The sequence below is a fragment of the Phyllobates terribilis genome, unplaced genomic scaffold (assembly GCF_046119375.1).
Source record: "Phyllobates terribilis strain yellow unplaced genomic scaffold, ASM4611937v1 Scaffold_13__5_contigs__length_258822181, whole genome shotgun sequence".
Taxonomy (NCBI): domain Eukaryota; kingdom Metazoa; phylum Chordata; class Amphibia; order Anura; family Dendrobatidae; genus Phyllobates; species Phyllobates terribilis.
This window is the reverse complement of record NW_027362773.1, coordinates 105,340,585-105,359,367: the sequence shown is the minus strand read 5'-3', so window position 1 is coordinate 105,359,367 and position 18,783 is coordinate 105,340,585.

Sequence of the window (18,783 nt, the reverse complement as noted above, 5' to 3'; positions counted from 1 at the left end):
AACGTTAGCGAGGTCTGGATTTCTACATGTACATAATACTTGCATAAGGAAAGTACAATAAAATGAATAACAGACAATTAATATGCAATCATTTAAAAAATAAGGTCTCCATGTAACAAATTTTATTTTTAAACGCTTTAGGGTTTTAATTGTTATTCCCCATCTTCCAAGAGTGAAATATTTTGTTTTACTTTTCTTCTGACTTGGCCTTATGAGTAGTGTTGAGCGATACCTTCCGATATCAGGAAATATCGTATCGGATTGGATCGGGCCGATACCCAAAAAGTATCGGATATCGCCGATTCCGATACCGGAAACCAATGCAAGTCAATGGGACACAAATATCGGAATGAAAATAAACCCTTTCTTTCCTTGTAGGTTAATTCTACATGAAGGAAAACAACTAAGAATAATGTAGAATGACATGAAAAGCCGGCAATTCAGCAGCGGCATTCACCGGTACCCGACAATTTACAACAGAAAGAATAGAGCATCACACATAGATTAGATAGATAGAAACATGTCAGTCACATATATATGAAGTACAGTGACAGTGTTGCTTACTGTACTTGTCATTTAGTGTAAAGGATTTATTAAAAAAAATATTAGTGTTTTCATGCACCGTCTCTTTAAGAAAGCCGGCCGGCAATTCAGCATCTGTACCCGACAATTTAGAATAGAAAGAATAGAGAATCACACATAGATTAGATAGATAGAAACATGTCAGTCACATATATATGAAGTACAGTGATAGTGTTGATTACTGTACTTGTCATTTAGTGTTAAAATAAAGGATTTATTTAAAAAAAAATTGGCGTGGGGTTCCCCTTAATTTTAGGCTCTAGCGGAGGTTAAGCAGACAGCTGGGGCAAATGTTTGAAGCCTGGGAAGGGGGTAATACCCACGGAGCTTCCCAGGCTACTAATATCAGCCCCCAGCTGAATACCTAGCCTTTACTAGCTATTAAAATGGGGGAACCCCCCAAAAAAAATAACGTGGGGTCCCCCCTAATTTAATAGCTAGCACAGGCTAGGCAGACAGCTGGGGGCTGATATTAATAGCCCAGGAAGGGTGCCATGAATATTGGCCCCCTCCCAGGCTAGAAACACCAGCCGTCAGCCGCCCCAGAAATGGCGCATCCATAGGATGCGCCAATTCTGGCACTTAGCCTCGCTCTTCCACGCTGCCCTGGTGCGGTGGCAGGGGGTAATAGGGTTGGGGTTGATGTCAGCTTATAATGCCAGCTGACATCAAGCCCAGGTTAGTAATGGAGAGGCGTCTATAAGACACCCCCATTACTAACCCCATAGTCAAAGTTAAAGAAAAACACAAACACCCAGAATAAAGTCCTTTAATTGAAATAAAGACACAATCCTTTATTGTTCTAAATTAAACCATACTTACCATCACGCCCATTCCAGCTGAAGCCAACGATCTCCTGCAATAAAAGTAAAATAATAAAGCAACCTCATCCTTACCTTTCCATGGTTCCCACGACAGCTTCAGCTCTGCTACATCGAGATGACAGGCTGGACCGCAGCAGAACGCTGCCATCCAGCCTGTCATCCCGCAGACACTGAGAAGCGCAGGCATGCTTGCGCTCCTCAGTGTCTCTCTGTGACGTCATCCAGATGAGCCGAGTTCATGTCCAATGAACTCAGCTCACCTCATGCACGTCACTGACAGCGTGGGAAAATTCTCACGCTGAAGTGCTGAGTGCAGGAGAATTTTCCCACGCTGTCAGTGACGTACATGAGGTGAGCTGAGTTCATTGGACATGACCTCGGCTCATCTGGATGCCGTCACAGCCAGACACTGAGGAGTGGAAGTATGCCTGCGCTTCTCAGTGTCTGCGGGATGACAGGATGGATGGCAGCGTTCTGCTGCGGTCCAGCCTGTCATCTCGATGTAGCAGAGCTGAAGCTGTCGTGGGAGCCATGGAAAGGTAAGGATGATGTTGCTTTATTATTTTACTTTTATTGCAGGAGATCGTTGGCTTCAGCTGGAATGGGCGTGATGGTAAGTATGGTTTAATTTAGAACAATAAAGAATTGTGTGTTTATTTCAATTAAAGGACTTTTTTCTGGGTGTTGTGTTTTTTTAAATACTTTACTAGAAATTCATGGTGGTCATGTCTAATATTGGCGTGACCCCATGAATTTCGGGCTTAGGGCCAGCTGATAATGCCAAGCTGGCCTTAACCCCTTTATTACCCAGTGAGCCACCGCACCAGGGCCCTGGATGAGTTGGGTACAGCGCCAGAAGATGGCGCTTCTATGAACGCGCCATTTTCTGGGGCGGCTGCGGACTGCAATTTGCAGCGGGGGTGGCCCAGAAAGCTTGGGCCTCCCTGCGCTGCGGATTCCAGCCCCCAGCTGACTAGTTGTATCTGGCTGGGCACAAAAATAGGGCGAAGCCCCACGTATTTTTTTTTTAATTATTTCATGAAATTCATGGAATAATTAAGAAAAAAAGGGCTTCCCTATATTGTTGTGTCCGGCCAGGTACAAATAGGCAGCTGGTGGTTGGGGGCAGCCCGTTCCTGCCTGCTGTACCTGGCTGGACACAAATATAGTGCGAAGCCCCACGTCAATTTTTTTTAAAATAAATCCTTTATTTTAACACTAAATGACATTTGAGGAGTTAATAAAGATGCAGTCCCTAAATTATTATTTATTTTTTAATTAATTTAATTCCCAAAACTTTTGACGTGGGCTTCGCCATATTTTTGTATGCCAGCCAGGTACAGCATCCAGCTTCTATGAACGCGCCATTTTCCGGGGCGGCTGCGGACTGCAATTTTCAGCGGGGGGGGGGGAAGAAAGCTTGGGCCTCCCTGCGCTGCAGATTCCATCCCCCAGCTGCCTAGTTGTACCTGGCTGGACACAAAAATAGGGAGAAGCTTCAAGTATTTTTTTTTTTTAATTATTTCATGAAATTCATGAAATAATTAAGAAAAAAGGGCTTCCCTATATTGTTGTGTCCAACCAGGTACAAATAGGCAGCTGGTGGTTGGGGGCAGCCCGTTCCTGCCTGCTGTACCTGGCTGGACACAAATATAGTGCGAAGCCCCACGTCAATTTTTTTTAAATCATTTCAGGAAATTCATGAAATAATTAAAAAAAATTGATGTGGGGCTTCGCCCTATATTTGTGTCCAGTCAGGTACAGCAGGCAGGAACGGGCTGCCCCCAACCACCAGCTGCCTATTTGTACCTAGCCGGACACAACAATATAGGGAAGCCCTTTTTTTCTTAATTATTCCATGAATTTCATGAATTTAAAAAAAAAAACGTGGAGCTTCGCCCTATTTTTGTGTCCAGCCAGGTACAACTAGGCAGCTGGGGGCTGGAATCTGCAGCGCAGGGAGGCCCAAGCTTTCTGGGCCCCACCCGCTGCAAATTGCAGTCCGCAGCCGCCCCGGAAAATGGCGCGTTCATAGAAGCGCCATCTTCTGGCGCTGTACCCAACTCATCCAGGGCCCTGGTGCGGTGGCTCACTGGGTAATAAAGGGGTTAAGGCCAGCTTGGCATTATCAGCTGGCCCTAAGCCCGAAATTCATGGGGTCACGCCAATGTAGCACCCTGAGGATTCGGCTGCTACAGGGGTATTGCACCTCAACCCAGAGGTGTGATATTCCACTCCCGGGTAAGGATGGAATGTGGACCTGAGCTCGGTAGGCTGCATGCACTACTCACATCCCATTTCCGAGGAGCAGACCGACGGTACTCCCACTTAGAAATGTGCAGGTACGACCGAGTCTGTTCCTGGCTGGAGTGGGAGGGGGGTGGAACATCCCAAGTAGTGTAGGGGCAGATAGGGGGAGCAGCCTGGGTAAAGATAGGAGCTCATTGGGTGCTGGTCGCCTGAGCTCACACATAGAGGGTGTATATAAGGTGGGCACCATCAAAGAACAGGGTCAGTCAGTCTTTGCAGAGCAGTCAGTCTGCTAGCCTTTTGCAGAGAGAAGTCAGAGGAGGAAGAGGAGCAGAGAAGCCCCAGAGAGAGAGGAGAAAGCAAGAAAGACCCAGAGGGGGAAACAGAAAAGGAACTCTGAGAACCCAAAGTCCATCAGCGGGTGAAGAGTTGGCATTAGGGTACCGGATCCCAAGCTGGTGGGGGCAAAAGCACACCCTAGCCAGAGACCGGAGGCCGTGGGCAGCGTCTGCCACGGCCACCCACCACATCCACCCCGAAGGCATACCACGTGGAGGGTCAGGGAACCCAAGGCCAAGGGTCTCCCAACAGAAGGCCCGAGGGAGCTGGACCTAGGTGGATCACTAGTGGGGACGGCCAGAGGAAAGGACAGAAGGAGAGCTCAGGGTCATGCTCCGGACTTGCTTGGGGGTTGGCTGAATCTAGGACCTGGTGGACGCAGCACGGCTCGGGTGGTCACTTGAAGCTGGAGTGACCGGAACATCAGCAGTGAGTAAATACCCTAAACTGCACAACCCGACTCTGTCTTCCTTTAACATCTATGCTGCACCACCACAACCCCCATCCTCTGCACCTGACCCCCTGAGGCTATACCCCACCCGTTGGGGGTTATACCACCAAAAGCTGCACCAACACCATCAGCCTCAGCGGACCCTGCTGCAGCGGCGGCCATAGTGACCGCAATACAACGGGTGGCGTAGTCGACAATAAAGAACTTAATAACATCTGTAGGACTGCCACATACAACTGAGTTTGACACCCTGGGCACGGACCGGGTCACAGCCACTCGGAAGACTACAACTCCCATCTGATCCGGCTCCGGATATTCCCCCTAAAGAATATGGCCCAGGGGGCGCGTCAACTTTGGCGTAGTCGGCAGGATTACGTGCCCGCAACACCCGGGTACTGCGTGCCTGAAGAAAAGAACGAGTTTACCTCAAAAAGAAGTCTCCTGCCGGTTCCGGAGGGTCCCCGCCATCGGACTCCATCACAGGTCGTTTCCCGCCGGTTGTCCGCCATTAACAGCTTTTTCCCGCCATCTGCAGAGTTTCCCGCCACTGGGAGACGATTCCCGCCATTTCCGAAGGTTTCCCGCCTTGGAAGAGCGGACGCCATTATGGGCGTGCCAGAGGATGGCGAGAGGCCACCTCCCATCGTGGGCCAGGACCGAAAATGGCGCCAAAAGTGGAAACCGCCCCCACCAACAGAGACTGTGATGCTAGAGGTGTCTGTCAGCGTGAAAGAACTGCCCCTGGAGCTGACAATCACCAAGTGGCCCCGGGACCGCCCTCGATGTGGGAGGACTGAGAAGAAGAGAACAAAGATGGGTGTCGCCTGGAGCAGTCTGGAGCGAGCGCACCCGGAGGCAAGAAGCCTGGAGAAGAGTTTCGGAGGAGCTTACCCGGAGATGGCGAGAAAGCAGAGCAGCACCGGCCCGTTGGCCAGGAGCCTGCTAGAAACAGTGGAGGGAGAGCAGAGCAGCACCGGCCCGCTGGCCAGTAGCCTGCTGGAAGCAACTGAAGGAGAGCAGAGCAGCACCGACCCGTTGGTCAGGAGCCTGCTGGAAACAACGACCCCACTGGGCCTAGTGGAGGTCCTAGCACAGCTTCCCCGAGACCGGGAGTGTGCACAGACCGCTCTGGAGGGCCTCGCAAGGAGGATGGCCCGGGTGCAGCGAGAGACGTTGGCGGAGTGGAGCCGTGAGATGGCCCAGCAGACCGAGACCTGTCAGCGGAGCACGCCACCCGAGACGAGGAGACAGACCGCCTCTGAGGATGGCGCGGGAGGACTGAAGGCCGGAGACGGCGCCGAGAAGGGAGCCGAACGAGTGGAGGCAGGTAAAGGGGACGTCTATACCCCAAACCGGGAAACCGCGTACCTGCCCCAGCTCCCCGTCGCAGAGCCCGAAGTCTATCCTGCCGTGCCCGTCGCTGCAACGTCACCGCCGCAGACTAGGCCTCAAACGGGAGCCGCGACCCCTGTGACGTCACACGCCTCGACCCCGAGCGTGACCAAGCAGGAAGTACCACCAGCCTGGTCGCAAGGCCTAGTACCCCCGGGCGCCGCAATACCAACAGCGCCCCCTACCTCCGCGGAGCCACCGGCCTGGTCGCAGGGCCAAGTAGCCCAGGGCGCCGCCGTCCTTACGGTGCCCTTCACCTTCCAGATACCCCAGGCCTGGCCGCAAGGCCCGGGCAACCCGGGCGCCAACACCACCGCGCCCATAAGTCTAGAGGGACTGTCGCACTTTACCCGGTCACACGTTGCACAGTGACCGGAGGAGGAGCCAGAGGCGACGAGAATGTTTTATATGAAGAGTTTTATGATGCTGCTAATGTATGTTATTTTATATGTTTATACTATGTTGTTGATATGAAAAAAAAAAAAATTTTGTATGTTGTGGATGTTTATGTCTTACAGCCCGAGGACGTGCTGTGATTTACCAGGGGGGAATGTAGCACCCTGAGGATTCGGCTGCTACAGGGGTATTGCACCTCAACCCAGAGGTGTGATATTCCACTCCCGGGTAAGGATGGAATGTGGACCTGAGCTCGGTAGGCTGCATGCACTACACACATCCCATTTCCGAGGAGCAGACCGACGGTACTCCCACTTAGAAATGTGCAGGTACGACCGAGTCTGTTCCTGGCTGGAGTGGGAGGGGGGTGGAACATCCCAAGTAGTGTAGGGGCAGATAGGGGGAGCAGCCTGGGTAAAGATAGGAGCTCATTGGGTGCTGGTCGCCTGAGCTCACACATAGAGGGTGTATATAAGGTGGGCACCATCAAAGAACAGGGTCAGTCAGTCTTTGCAGAGCAGTCAGTCTGCTAGCCTTTTGCAGAGAGAAGTCAGAGGAGGAAGAGGAGCAGAGAAGCCCCAGAGAGAGAGGAGAAAGCAAGAAAGACCCAGAGGGGGAAACAGAAAAGGAACTCTGAGAACCCAAAGTCCATCAGCGGGTGAAGAGTTGGCATTAGGGTACTGGATCCCAAGCTGGTGGGGGCAAAAGCACACCCTAGCCAGAGACCGGAGGCCGTGGGCAGCGTCTGCCACGGCCACCCACCACATCCACCCCGAAGGCATACCACGTGGAGGGTCAGGGAACCCAAGGCCAAGGGTCTCCCAACAGAAGGCCCGAGGGAGCTGGACCTAGGTGGATCACTAGTGGGGACGGCCAGAGGAAAGGACAGAAGGAGAGCTCAGGGTCATGCTCCGGACTTGCTTGGGGGTTGGCTGAATCTAGGACCTGGTGGACGCAGCACGGCTCGGGTGGTCACTTGAAGCTGGAGTGACCGGAACATCAGCAGTGAGTAAATACCCTAAACTGCACAACCCGACTCTGTCTTCCTTTAACATCTATGCTGCACCACCACAACCCCCATCCTCTGCACCTGACCCCCTGAGGCTATACCCCACCCGTTGGGGGTTATACCACCAAAAGCTGCACCAACACCATCAGCCTCAGCGGACCCTGCTGCAGCGGCGGCCATAGTGACCGCAATACAACGGGTGGCGTAGTCGACAATAAAGAACTTAATAACATCTGTAGGACTGCCACATACAACTGAGTTTGACACCCTGGGCACGGACCGGGTCACAGCCACTCGGAAGACTACAACTCCCATCTGATCCGGCTCCGGATATTCCCCCTAAAGAATATGGCCCAGGGGGCGCGTCACCAATATTAGACATGACCACCATGAATTTCTAGTAAAGTATTTAAAAAAAACACAAACACCCAGAAAAAAGTCCTTTAATTGAAATAAACACACAATTCTTTATTGTTCTAAATTAAACCATACTTACCATCACGCCCATTCCAGCTGAAGCCAACGATCTCCTGCAATAAAAGAAAAATAATAAACCAACCTCATCCTTACCTTTCCATGGCTCCCACGACGGCTCCAGCTCTGCTACATCGAGATGACAGGCTGGACCGCAGCAGAACGCTGCCATCCAGCCTGTCATCCCGCAGACACTGAGAAGCGCAGGCATACTTCCACTCCTCAGTGTCTGGCTGTGACGGCATCCAGATGAGCCGACAATGAACTCGGCTCACCTCATGTACGTCACTGACAGCGTGGGAGAATTCTCCTGCACTCAGCGCTTTAGCGTGAGAATTTTCCCACGCTGTCAGTGACGTGCATGAGGTGAGGTCATGTCCAATGAACTCGGCGCACCTCATGCACGTCACTGACAGCGTGGGAAAATTCTCACGCTGAAGCGCTGAGTGCAGGAGAATTTTCCCACGCTGTCAGTGACGTGCATGAGGTGAGCTGAGTTCATTGGACATGACCTCCGCTCATCTGGATGCCGTCACAGCGAGACACTGAGGAGCGCAAGCATGCCTGCGCTTCTCAGTGTCTGCGGGATGACAGGCTGGATGGCAGCGTTCTGCTGCGGTCCAGCCTGTCATCTCGATGTAGCAGAGCTGAAGCTGTCCTGGGAACCATGGAAAGGTAAGGATGAGGTTGCTTTATTATTTTACTTTTATTGCAGGAGATCGTTGGCTTCAGCTGGAATGGGCGTGACTGTAAGTATGGTTTAATTTAGAACAATAAAGAATTGTGTCTTTATTTCAATTAAAGGACTTTTTTCTGGGTGTTTGTGTTTTTTTTAAATACTTTACTAGAAATTCATGGTGGTCATGTCTAATATTGGCGTGACCCCATGAATTTCGGGCTTAGGGCCAGCTGATAATGCCAAGCTGGCCTTAACCCCTTTATTACCCAGTGAGCCACCGCACCAGGGCCCTGGATGAGTTGGGTACAGCGCCAGAAGATGGCGCTTCTATGAACGCGCCATTTTCCGGGGTGGCTGCGGACTGCAATTTGCAGCGGGTGGGGCCCAGAAAGCTTGGGCCTCCCTGCGCTGCGGATTCCAGCCCCCAGCTGCCTTGTTGTACCTGGCTGGACACAAAAATAGGGCGAAGCCCCACGTATTTTTTTTTTTAATTATTTCATGAAATTCATGGAATAATTAAGAAAAAAAGGGCTTCCCTATATTGTTGTGTCCGGCTAGGTACAAATAGGCAGCTGGTGGTTGGGGGCAGCCCGTTCCTGCCTGCTGTACCTGACTGGACACAAATATAGGGCGAAGCCCCACATAATTTTTTTTTAATTATTTCATGAATTTCCTGAAATAATTTAAAAAAAATTGACGTGGGGCTTCACACTATATTTGGGTCCAGCCAGGTACAGCAGGCAGGAACGGGCTGCCCCCAACCACCAGCTGCCTATTTGTACCTGGTTGGACACAACAATATAGGGAAGCCCTTTTTTTCTTAATTATTCCATGAATTTCATGAAATAATTAAAAAAAAAAAAACGTGGAGCTTCTCCCTATTTTTGTGTCCAGCCAGGTACAACTAGGCAGCTGGGGGATGGAATCTGCAGCGCAGGGAGACCCAAGCTTTCTGCCCCCCGCTGAAAATTGCAGTCCGCAGCCGCCCCGGAAAATGGCGCGTTCATAGAAGCTGGATGCTGTACCTGGCTGGCATACAAAAATATGGCGAAGCCCACGTCAAAAGTTTTGGGAAAAATTAATTAAAAAATAAATAATAATTTAGGGACTGCATCTTTATTAACTCCTCAAATGTCATTTAGTGTTAAAATAATGGATTTATTTTAAAAAAAAATGGCGTGGGATCCCCCATAATTTTAGTCTCTAGCGGAGGTTAAGCAGACGGCTGGGGCAGATGTTTGAAGCCTGGGAAGGGGGTAAAACCCACGGAGCTTCCCAGGCTACTAATATCAGCCCCCAGCTGAATACCTAGCCTTTACTAGCTATTAAAATGGGGGACCCCCCCAAAAAAAATGACGTGGGGTCCCCCCTATTTTAATAGCTAGCAAAGGCTAGGCAGACAGCTGGGGGCTGATATTAATAGCCCAGGAAGGGTGCCATGAATATTGGCCCCCTCCCAGGCTAGAAACACCAGTCGTCAGCCGCCCCAGAAATGGCGCATCCATAGGATGCGCCAACTCTGGCACTTAGCCTCGCTCTTCCACGCTGCCCTGGTGCGGTGGCAGGGGGTAATAGTGGTGGGGTTCATGTCAGCGCCAGCTGCCATGAAGCCCAGGTTAGTAATGATGGGCGTCTATAAGACACCCCCATTACTAACCTACAAAGTGTTAAAAAGAAAAAACACACACTACACCCAGAAAAAAATAATTTATTTGAAATAAAACACACAATTTTATTTAATTCTTAGTTTACTAAAAATAATAGTTACCTGTCCACGTTCCTGCGCTGATCTCCCATGCACAGCTGTCACATCTGGAGATGGTGACAGCTGTGCATGGCTGCTGTAAGCTCACGCTGCCGGGAACACGTCCGCTCCCGGCAGCGGGAGCCACTGACTGAGGTCACTGGAGTGCATTCAGTCAGCGCAGCTCCGGAGACCTCCTTTACGGCACTGCTGTACCGTGGGAATTTCTCACTATACAGCAGGGCCGTAAAGCAGCTAACCGGAGCAGCGCTGCCTGAACTCCGGTGAACCCGCTTATGCTGTCATTCTAGCGGCGGCAGCGGTTCAGAGCGGTCACATTCTATGTGGCTGCTCTGAACTGGAGATCTTCGTGGGACACTCGTGGACTACTACGGAGGGGTAAGGATAAGGTTGTGGTTTATTATTTTATATTTTATTACAGGAGATCGATGGCTTCGGGGAATTAGGTGTCTTGGTGAGTATAGGTGTAGTTTTTTATTTTTTACTTTATTTTAGGTGGCGATCGGCGGGGACAGGTAATGTATGAACTAATTTCTTTTAGGTAACCACTGGCCACCAATGACATGTATTTAACATTTATTGGGGACACAGTAGGGCAATTTAAATAGCAGGATCAGTCTGATGGGAACTACTGCTCCCATCGAGCTGATCCTGCTGGCAGGAGTGGACGGGGGACAGACATAGGCCGATGGGAGTAGTAGTGTCACATCGGCCTATGTCTGCCTGCACGCACAGACACCGCGCACACCCGCACAAACATCGCACAGACACCCCGCACACACACCCCGCACACATCGCACAGACACCGCACACACACCGCACACACACCGCACACACCCGCACACATCGCACAGACACCCCGCACACACACCCCGCACACACACCCCGCACACATCGCACAGACACCGCGCACACCCGCACAAACATCGCGCACACACCCCGCACACACACCCCGCACACACACTAATCATGACGGGTCTGGGAGGTGAGGCTGACCTGTGCGGCCGTGGGAAAGTTCATGTGAGTTCATGCAGTCAAGCATGAACTCACATGAACCCTCTGAGGGCAACGCGGCGACTTCAAATGAACAGCTGATCGGCATCACCTGATACCTCAGCTGTTCATTTGAAATAACCGGCGGGAAAGCGCAGCACAGAACGGGAAAGCCGGCGGTGAAGTCTTTTCACTGCCGGCTTCCCCGCCCGGGTCCTTCACTCCCCGCTCCTTGGAGCTGCGCTCCCCGCCCGGTCCTAACTTACGATCGGGATGGGAGGTGGCGAGGGGAGCGAGGATCGGGGTGGGAGGCTGCGGGGAAGCAGTATGGGGCTGTGTGATTGTTTAAAAGCCGGCGGCTTTATACCGCCAGCCGGCTTTTAAACAATCAGGAGAATTCTCCCCCGCTGGGATGGCATTCTGATGACAGGCTGGATCGCGCTGCCATCCAACTTGTCATCCTTCACAGACACTACAGAGCGCAGGCATTATGGGAACTTCCGATTCCGGTATCCGATATTGTAAAAGTATCGGAATTAAGTATCGGAATTCCGATACCGCGAATATCGGCCGATACCCGATATTACAGTATCGGAATGCTCAACACTACTTATGAGGGTTTTTAATCTGAGAATTGAGCTGTGTGTTCTATAATTCAATGGCACAATCTATTCAATGGCCATTATATGATTTGAGGAGGAGAGAGGGCTGTGTGAGCATTATACTGTGTGAGGGCTGTTGGGGCATCATATAGTACGGGGAGAGCTGTATCGGACATCATACTGAGTGTGTTGCACTATGGGTGCATCATACTGTGTGGGGGCTTTGGAAGACAATATATGGTGTGGGGGGCATTATAATATGTGTTAGGACCTATAGGGGGATTTTATCATGTGTGGCAGAAATAATTATGGAAACAAGGTGTGAGAGTTGTGGGGGCATCATACTGTGTGACGGGAGCTGTGGGCGACAGCATACTGAGTGTGGGGTACTATGGGTGCATCATACTGTGTGTGGGGAAATATAATGTTGGGGCATCATATTGTGCTTGGGGCTCTCTTTGGACCATAAAAGGGGTACCATAGTGGGGAAGACTACCACTCGAAAGGATCGAAGAATAGCCAGAATGGCAAAGGCTCAGCCAATCATCAGCTCCCGGATGATCAAAGCCAGTCTCAAGTTACTTGTGAGCACTGTGATAGTTAGACGACACCTGTGTGAAGCTAATCTCTTAGCAAGAAGTCCCCGCAAAGTCCCACTGTTAAAAAAAAAAGACATGTACTGAAGCGGATACAATTTGCCAAAGAACACGTCAACTGACCTAAAGAGAAATGGAGAAACATTTTGTGAACTGATGAAGGTAAAATTCTTGCTTTTGGGTCCAAGGGTCGGAGACAGTTCGTCAGACGACCCACAAACTCTGCCTTCAGCGACAGTACACTCTGAAGACAGTGAAGCATGGTTCCATGATATGGGTATGTTTCTCTTACTTTGGTGCCGGACCTATTTACTGTATACCAGGTATCATGGACAAGTTTGCATATATTAAAATACTTGAAGAGGTCATGTTGCCTTACGCTGAAGAGGATATGCCCTTGAAATGGGTGTTTCAACATGACGACCCTAAACACACCAGTAAACGAGCAAAATCTTGGTTCCAGTCCAACAAAATTGAGGTTATGGAGTGGCCAGCCTAATCCCCGGACCTTCATTTGATAGAACACTTGTGGGGTGACATCAAAAATGTTGTTTCTGAGGCAAAACCAACACATGCCAAAAAATTGTGGGATGTAATCAAAGCATCCTGGGCTAGAATAACAGCTGACAGGGGCCAGAAGGTAGTTGACTCTATGCAACATAGATGTGAAGCAGTTCTAAAACACTGTGGGTATACAACTAAATATTAGGTTAGTGATTCATAGGAAAGCTAAATCCTAAAAAGGAGTACATATTGTGAGTTTGTGAAGACAAATGCAGACACTGCTATTTTTTAGAACAGCCCAATGTTCATTTTTTTGCTATTTTCTGTAAAGATTGCCTACATTTCTCTTCATGTTTTGAATTAGAAAACAGTGTGCAATGTTCCCAATGCATTGAAAAAAACTAGTATAAAGATTTTGTGCTTAACTCATGTTTTTGAACACACTGCTATTATTTTGAACACTACTGTACATGGTCTGCACCTGTGTATAACTGGTATCTACCACTATATGGGGGTAATATTGCTATTAGTTACAGTGTTTTTTTGTTAATGATCAGTATGATGCAGTATCCCGTCAGCAGTGTATGTACAGCTAATATATGATTATGGTGTGGTGATATTAGTTCTTCCTTGTATGTGGTATTATGGGTAATATTGGTCTTGGCATAGTGGGTTTTCTTCAGTAACAGGATGGTGGTGATTATCAGATACTACATGATGGTAATATAAGGTCATAGTGTGGCAGCAATATTTTGCCATTTTATAGTGATAATAATGGTAATATTTTCAGCAAAGTGATAGTATTTGTTATTTGGTAACAGTGCGACTAAGTATTAATTAGAAAATGAACATTTTGGTGCATTTACAGAAATATTTACAGGTGCATCTCACTAAATTAGAATATAATCAAAAAGTTAATTTATTCCAGTTCTTCAATACAAAAAGTGAAACTCATATATTATATAGAGTCATTACGAACAGAGTGATCTATTTCAAGTGTTTATTTCTGTTAATGATTATGGCTTACAGCCAATGAAAACACAAAAGTCATTATCTCAGTAAATTACAATAATTACCAAAAAAAGTCTGTTTCAGTAGGCTCCACAATCATGGGGAAGACTGCTGACTTGACAGATGTCCAGAAGGCAGTCACTGACACACTCCACAAGGTCCCAGAGTTCCAATTTTCATTTGGAAATCAAGGTCCTGGAGTCTGGAGGAAGAGTGGAGAGGCCACAATCCAAGCTGCTTGAGGTCTAGTGTGAAGTTTCCACAATCAGTGATGGTTTGGGGAGCCATGTCATCTGCTGGTGTAGGTCCACTGTGTTTTATCAAGACCAAAGTCAGCGCAGCCGTCTACCAGGACATTTTAGAGCACTTCATGCTTCCCTCTGCCGACAAGCTTATTGGAGATGGAAATGTCATTCTCCAGCAGCACTTGGCCCCTGTCCACACTGCCAAAAGTACCAGTACCTGGTTTACACACAACAGTATCACTGTGCTTGATTGGCAGCAAAATCGCCTGACCTTAACCCCATAGAGAATCTATTATAGAGAATCTATGGGGTATTGTCAAGAGGAAGATGAGAGACACTAGACCCAACAATGCAGACGAGCTGAAGGCTGCTATCAAAGCAACCTGGGCTTCCATAACACCTCAGCAGTGCCACAGGCTGATCACCTCCATGCCACATTGCCGCATTGATGCAGTAAGGAGCCTCGAACAAGTATTGAGTGCATTTACTGAACATACATTTCAGTAGGCCAACATTTAGGATTTTAAAATCATTTTTCAAGCTGGTGTTATAAAATATTCTAATTTACTGAGATAATGACTTTTGTGTTTTCATTGTCGGTAGGCCATAATCATCATCATTAACAGAAATAAACACTTGAATCACTCTGTTTGTAATGACTCTATATAATATAGGAGTTTCACTTTTTGTATTGAAGAACTAAAATAACTTTTTGATGATATTCTAGTTTTGTGAGATGCACCTGTACATATTTGTATTGGGAGGCAAACAAACTCTTGCAAGAGCACTGGGACAACCACATCTGAGCAACATTCTGGTGGTGGTGGGAACTCAGGTCTAAATTTTTCACTGGATTCCAGGTAATGTACATGGGGAATGTACTGCTAATTTTGCAGTCCCAGGTAAAAGGGGTACATATTGTTATGTTGTGCTACACATGTATATTCTTCAATATGTGGTCCAAGGTACAGGGGGAATTTATTGTTGCATACTACTGTGTTATAGATGTCTTAAATGGTGTTTCCCAGTGGCCAGGAGCTGATCATTTACTACAATTGGCCAGGCACAATGATCTGTTGTGTCGAGGGACTAAAGTGAAAGGTTAGGTAAAAGAGTGCCTCCTCAAGGCACCAGAGGCAAAATCCAGGGGGTATAATCGGTTGGCTCGACTGAAACAATTTAAGCCTGGGAATTGGGTACTTGTGTTAGTGCCCACAGTGAAGAGTAAGTTCCTTACCAAGAGGCAGGGGACCTCTGAGATGGTAGAAAAGGTGGTAGTTCCAGAGAAGGCAATACAGAACTGGCCATGCCCCCTCATAAAATTAGTTTTTCCCCTGTAGGCATTGTGAGTTGCCAGATGGTGACAAGTCCTCGGATTTGAGCAGAGAGGTGCAGGGTATGTGGGAAAACCAGGTAGGACTGGGTTAATTCCTAGCACTGCAGGTCTTAACTAGGTGCACCTGGCTAGCTATTTCTAGACGGCCAGGCTAGGTGTTCACTTGTCAGGCAGCTAGGGAGCTAAGCAATATGGTGTTAGAGACTAAAAAAGACCGTTTAATGATGGATCGTCTACCAGAGCCAAGTGTAAGCTTGGTGTGGAATCTGAATTGCTGTCAGGGAGAGACTATGGCATTGTTTAGACTGTAGTGAGAGAGGGACTGAGTTCTGAAAGGGCGAGCCCGCTGTGATAAACGGTTCATGCACCAGCAGGTAATGACTATTTGTTGTGATGCCTTTGTGCCCAGAAGAGACTGAGTTTTATGAAAGCAATAAACTGAACGTTTGGACCAGACCGCATTGCCTGTGTGAAGGCTACCTACTAATGAGTGGGAATCCCTACAATTGGTGTTTTGGATGTGGGCATGAAGTCCAAAAGAGCATAGGTGATTGCAGCATAAAATTGGAATGTCCCAGGTAAAGGCAGCTACAGCATTGCAAACACAGTCTGGAAGCATGGAGGAGCTTGTTAAACAACTGGTCCAGGCCAATCTGCACTTGCAACATCAGCAACAATAGTTTCAGCAGCAGCAGGCCCAGCAAACTCCTTATCCAGCAGTTGCAACAGCAGCAGTAGTTACAGCAGCAGCAGATGGCTCTCTGTCTGGGCCAGGGAGATGACACCTTCCACATGTCAAAGTGCAATAGCAATTTGTAGTCTACTAATTTGCATGTTACTTTGAAGATCATTTTCTTGACAAGTAGAACATAGATTTTGGAACTAAAGGTCAGCTTGTTCTAAGGGAAAGCTACAGTACATGTTGGTGTGAGGACCTCAAAATGTCATTATGCCCTGACAGACTCGCTTTAATCTTGTACTTGTATATCTGACAATACTGCTGTTTGTTAGGCCGGTACGCAGGAGAAGGGCTTTCTCGCGGCGTCCAGCCAGGCCCTTTCCTGCAGGTCAGTAATTGTCAGCATTTAGGTTGCGTTCTAGGGATTCTAAGTGTGGTTTCTGCGTTTCTGCTCATGTGCCGCTAAGCCATGCCCCCTTGTGGTCACGTGCTGCTAAGCCACGCCCCCTTCTGTCTGGTACAGCGTGGTTGGTTGTCCTGGGGCTGTCTCTAGTGTATTTAAGGGCTCTGTGGGCTCCACCCCGGTGCCTAGTCTCTTTCTAACCTGGGGTGAGGTCTCTGGTAGTAAATGCAGTGTGTGTGAGAGTTGTTGTCAAGGGTTCCTGCTAAAAGCTTCCTAGCCATCAATTAGGGCTAGGGGAATGCTGTGAGCAGCACGCTCTACCGTGTCGGTTCACCGGTTGGTGTCCATGCCACGGAGGCGTCCTTGCTACCGATTCAGCATTCCAGGGTCCGCCATTGTATGTGTGGTCACACTGCCGCTTTTACACCCATGTGTTGGGTGCTGCAGAGATCTTCCTCCTCTTTAGGAACTTAGGTTCCAGGCCTTTCCTGGCCTGCAGCTATCTGCAGCTCTATACACCGCCATCTAGTGCTCAGGCGTTTCATGCTGCCAAATCCTTCCTGCTCTGCACAGCGGTGTCCTGCAGTGCAGAAGTTTATTAGTTTTGTTTCTGGAGTGTTGTTAACTCCCAGCATTGTACCTTGTTTAGTTATTACTTGTGTGTGCACTTAACACACTAGTTCATTTGTTTCTCTGTGCTTAGCTGAACATTCCTCTGGACTCAGCTGCAGCAGCTCCTCTGCAGTCCAGTGGACCCCGATGTGTCCTTTAAGTTTTATTTTATTTTATTAAAGGACACGCCAGCATAACACTGTTCTTCTGGGGCATGCATTGCAAAACATATCTGCACCAATCTTCTGATATCAGAACTGATCATTTTAATAACACACATAATAACTTTAAAAAGTATTTTCCAGGTGCTTTGATAAGTTAGAAGTACATATAAGGATAGATCTTATCATAAGTGCCCTCTACAAATAGTTATGGATCAAGGCTCTACGTGTAGGTAAAAAGGAGCCAACTAGATCACCGAGGCCAAAACAACAGGCAAGTATTTCCCGATAATGTCTGTAAAGTGCTGTGGAATTAATGGTGCTATATAAGTGAGTAAAATAAATAAATAAAATATAGTGACTAGAGATTTGCCTTCCCCGATCTAGCGTCCAGTCCGGTCCTCCAAGGCAGTCTCAAACTTCAGAAGCGAGCTGCGTGAGGTCTAGTCATGGAGGACCAGAATGAACACCAGACCACAGCAGTGCAAAATGAATTTTAACCCCTTAATGATGAGGCCAAATTTTTTGAAACCTGACCGTGTTACTTTATATGCTAGTAACGCTGGAACGCTTCAACAGATCCCAGGATTTTGAGACTGTTTTTTCATGACACATTATATTTTATTATATGATATTATATTATAATGGTAAATTTAGGGCGATACATTGTTTATTTATAAAAACATCAGAAATTTGACAGAAATTTTAAAAAAAATTGCAATTTTCAAACTTTGAATGATTATTGATTTGCTGTGGTATGACTAACGAGATTAAAGGGATAAATATAATTTGGCCCATGTCGGCTTTACGTCAGCACCATATGTAAAATGTTATATTGTTAGCATTTTAGAAGGTATAAAAATGTAGCATAAACTTCATTTTTTCAAGGAAAATTTACAAAAAATTTTTTTTCAGGGACTTATTCAAGCTTCAAGTGACTTTGTATTGTAAAAAACAAAACAAAAGTGATACCATATTAAGAACAGCGCCCCTGAACATGTTCAAAACTGCTGTCAAGTCGTTTATTAACCCTTCAGGTGCATATCAAGACTTAATGCAAAATGGCATGAGAGGAATTAAAACATTTATTTTTGCTACTTAAGATGTTGCTAACTTCTGAACAGGTCACTATTAGTGATGAGCGAGCACTAAAATACTCGGGTGCTGGAAGCTCGGGTCGAGCACATTGGAATACTCGTGCGCTTGACCCGAGCAACGAGCCCAATGTAAGTCTATGGGAAACTCGAGCATTTTTCTGGCGGTCCCCCCCCGGCAGTCTGCAGAAGGTCAAAAATTGCCCAAATCGATGGGAACGGTGCTCAATTAAACGTCAGGCAGGCAGAATATATAGGCAGACAGGCAGGCAGGGTATATAGGAGGGTGCATGAAAAACATAGCAGGGCACTCAAAACACACTAGTGCCCTCCGGTTTTCATGCACCCGTCTCTTTAAAAAAGCTGGCCGGCAATTCATCAGCGGC